This window comes from Gymnoscopelus braueri, assembly GCF_963280865.1.
Source record: "Gymnoscopelus braueri genome assembly, chromosome: 11".
Taxonomy (NCBI): Eukaryota; Metazoa; Chordata; class Actinopteri; order Myctophiformes; family Myctophidae; genus Gymnoscopelus; species Gymnoscopelus braueri.
The window spans coordinates 13831423-13835522 of NC_137613.1; the positions used below are offsets into that span (position 1 = coordinate 13831423).

Genomic DNA, 4100 nt, shown 5'->3' on the forward strand with positions numbered 1-4100 from the left:
AAGCCAAAGGCAAAACAACACAGTAGCCTATGATGATGATGATGATGATGATGATGATGCAGGGCGGTGTGCGCACATCTGGCGAACTGACTGGACTGGTGTGTGTGCGTGTGTGTGTGCGTGCGTGTGTGTCGTACCTTCACACAGACTTGACTGCATGCGCACTCACCGGCAGAGACGGAGTGAGAGGCTGCGGTTTGCAGTGGTTGTAGTGGTTTCTGGTGGTTGTAGTGGTTTCTGGTGGTTGTAGTGGTCGTTGACGGTAACGGTAGATACCGTAGAACGGCAGAACGGTGTTGACGCCCGGTATCGGTGTTTATCTCCTCCGTGTCGCCCCACAGGGTCACGGTTTGGTCCGGCTGTCCTCTCCTCTCCTCTCACACACACACTCTCCTCTCCTCTCCTCTCCTCTCCTCTCCTCTCCAGGCCGTTTACGCACGGCGGCGTATCCCGTTCATGAGCACTGACTCCCCGCAGTGTGGAAGCAGAGGGACGGTCCCTGTGCTGGTCCCTCTCTCCTCTCTCTCCAGTCACGTTCACGGCTCTGTGTCTATGTCTCTCTGTCTCTCTCTCTCTCTCCACACACAGCCTGCCTCACTCACACATCTGCCCCGGAGGGAGAGACAGCTACAGACGGAGAGGCGAAAAATAGAAACGGGGGAACAAAATAGAGGTGGGGGGCGTTCACTGTCTGTTTTTTTTTTTACCCCTCCTTTAGTACGAATGCTGCGGTTCGAGTCCCCGCGGCGCTGGCTGTCTGTCTGTCTGTCCGGGTCTGCTGACACGGCACGGCACGGCACGGCACGGGACTCCCCGGGATGGATGCGTCCACACCGGAGAGAAAAGGGAGGAAAAAGCTCCCGAACGAAGCGAAGCGCCCCTGTTCTCTCTCTCTGCAGTTCCGTCTCCACCTCCCTTCCTTTCTCCTTCTCCGTGCGCGCGCGCGTCTCTCTCTCTCTCTCTCTCTCTCTCTCTCTCTCTCTCTCTCTCTCTCTCTCTCTCTCTCTCTCTCTCTCTCTCTCTCTCTCTCTCTCTCTCTCTCTCTCTCTCTCTCTCTCTCTCTCTCTCTCTCTCTCTCTCTCTCCTCTCTCTCTCTCTCTCTCTCTCTCTCCAGACGTTGCCTGCTGCTGCCTGCCTGGCTGGCTGTCTGAGCCATCCGGGGACCCGTAGCTGGCCTCACTTTTCTTCCCCCTTGGAACTATGGGAAATGTAGTTCTTTAACAGGGTCAAGAGAGAGAGAGAGATAGAGAGAGAGACAGACAGACAGGCAGGCAGACAGACAGACAAACAGACAGACAGACAGACAGACAGACAGACAGACAGACAGACAGACAGACAGACAGACAGACAGACAGACAGACAGACAGACAGACAGACAGACAGACAGACTATGTGCTACAGGGAAGAGGGAACACCCATAGCACACTAACAGGTGTGTAATTTAATTTGACGGGGTCAGTGTGTGAAAATACTTTAGAGATTCTTTCCTGTAGTTAAATGTCACCCATACAGCCCACACTGAAACCTGCCTTGAAGTAGCAGCCTAATTGAAGTATCTGAAAGTGGTGGAAAGAAAGTAACTATTAAAGTGCTTTTACTCAAGTAGGCTACTTGAGTAAATCCTGAGGTGACCTTCACTGCTACTTTAACCCTTTACATCACTACATTTCAGAGTACTTTTATTGTCCACTATACATTTACTTGTCACAGTTACTTTGCAGATTCATATTATCGTCACAAATATGAAACAGCTAATAAAGTGTGATACTGTTACATCAATAAAACTATTGATCAGTGGGGAGAAGCTATACAGTATAGAAATGGAAATAGAAATAAATAGAAAATAGCTGCAATATTAACGTGATGAAGTCTATACTTTTTAGTACTTTTTAGCCTACTACTTAAAGGAGTACGTCACCCATTTTCATCCTAGTCTTCCTATAATTGGTCCTCACTAATGGTCATTATATGATGGCATGGTGTTCTTTGCGTGGATTCTTCTTTGTGTTGGAAGACAGCTTTCCAATTTAACATCACTGTTTAAATTCATATAATATATTAATTCAAACTATTTCTTGACAATTTTTGAAAATCTTGGTCTATAATGACATGCCCAAAATAGGGATGCCATGGGATGAAAGTGGGTAATGATTGACAGTGCAGTCAGAACGTCTGGTTCTGGCGACTGGGTTGTGCTGGGTGCAGGGTGGTGATGTTGTGGTATATTCAGATCATTATCATCTGCAGTGGTGGAAAGTAACTAAGTACATTTACCCAAGGACTGTACGTAATTACATTCATTTTTGAAAACTTGTGAAATGGAACATTCTGATGAGTACTTTTAGTTTTAGTACTTTAAGTATATTTTGATGCCAATACTTTTGTATTTTTACTCAAATACATTTTGAATGCAGGAATTTTACTTGTAATGGAGTACTTCTACCTTGTGGTATTGATACTTTTACTTGAAGTACTTCTTCCAACACTGATTATCTGATAGAAAAGGAGATACGGGTGTGAATTATATAGTTTCAGGGTTTGGTGAGCAGCACCTTAGTGCTTTGGTTCTCAAAGTAGGGTCCGGGGACCCCCAGGGGTCCTTGAGGGAGTACCAGGAGGTCCCCACCCAGGTAAATGATGGATAGTTAGGAAACAAATGGACCCTCATCGGTCTGTAACTCTGAGAGTGTACACAATTGGGTCCATTTGTACACTCTCCAAGTTAAATTAACATTGATTTTACAATATAAATTGGGGTCCCAGAGATAGAAATGCCATTAAATGGGGGTCCGTAGCCCTAATGCATGTCAAACTGGGGGTCGTTGAAATTCACTGCTAGAGCTGTAAAAAATCTTCTCTTATGGGGGTCCCTACTCCCTAGCATATCTTTTCAAATGGGGGTCCGCAGGCTAATGAGTGTCAATTTGGGGGGTCCTTGACATGAAAAGGTTTGAGAACCACTGCCTTATAGTGAGCATATGGGAGAGTGACTCGGTACTGACAAGAGGTAAAAGGAACAGCATCCAAGGCACCAGGCCATAAGGCTGCTGAACAGGGACCCATACACTTACCTGCTGCCCTTTAGAACATAATGATGTGTTCTTACTTGTTTCTTGATAGCTATAGATTTCAGACTTCTGACCCTCAGGTACATTGGACCTGTACGCCCTTATATGCTCATTACATAAAGACAATATATTGTTGCTGTCGGGCAGAAACCTCTTATCTCCATATTCTTCTAACTTTGACGTTTTTTTCATAAATTAATGCCCTTCTTGCTCATACTACTGTGTCACACAAAAGCATCAAAAGTAGCAGATCCACAAGCTCGAAACGTGACGTGAAGCGACGTGTTTTGAGCTTGTAGATCTGCTGCTTCAGCTGTTTTTGAATTTGAATCCTGAAAAGTAACAGTTTTGGACATATGAGGTTTCCACCCGACAGAGACGACATACAGACAACATATCCTCATACATTGTATGACTGTATACTACATTCTCATATATTTTATGTATATTGGATAAGTGCAAATGACTAGGGAACATTGTATATTTGCACTTGCTGTGTATTGAATGTACAGAGCCATTATTATTGTACCTCATGTATCTTCCTGTACTGTAACAACTATTTTATTTGTATTCTTTAACAATATAACTGCAGTCACAGGAAAGCTTGCACAAAAAATATTTTGTAAACTTGTGATGTGACAAAAATACAAGTTAAGTTTGAGGATAACTGTTCTGTAATAAAGGAAAGTCCAGATTCAATTTGCCTCTGCATCCATTCAGGCTTTGTTCTGGCAAGAGGACCAGTGTTCACTCTACATGAATATTATAATAGCTTTAAAGGTATCCCTGAAATGGAAATATTAAAGTGCGAGTGTGCCTCAAAACCTCACCCATGTAAAATAGCTGGAAATGCACAGGGGGGAGAGGAGGGAGGGAGAGAGAGAGAAAGAGGGAAAAAAAAACATTGCTCTCCATCCTTAAATATAATTTAAATGCTATCTGTGTGACATCTTGATTGCTGTAGCATTAAAGAAAGTGCTGCTGTGTTCTTAAGTTATACTTTATGAATCCCCGGGGGGACGTTTTGGCCTC

The 4100-nt window shown here is 44.4% G+C and overlaps 1 protein-coding gene across 1 annotated transcript in view; it reads right to left on the bottom strand.

Annotated features, from left to right (window-relative positions):
• Positions 1–889, bottom strand: part of ahdc1 (AT hook, DNA binding motif, containing 1) — a 20772-nt gene extending 19883 nt beyond the window's left edge. Inside the window, 1 exon segment of the mRNA XM_080443357.1 lies at positions 170–889. The gene's annotated coding sequence lies outside the window, so the exon portion shown is untranslated.
• Positions 890–4100: the final 3211 nt, after the last annotated feature.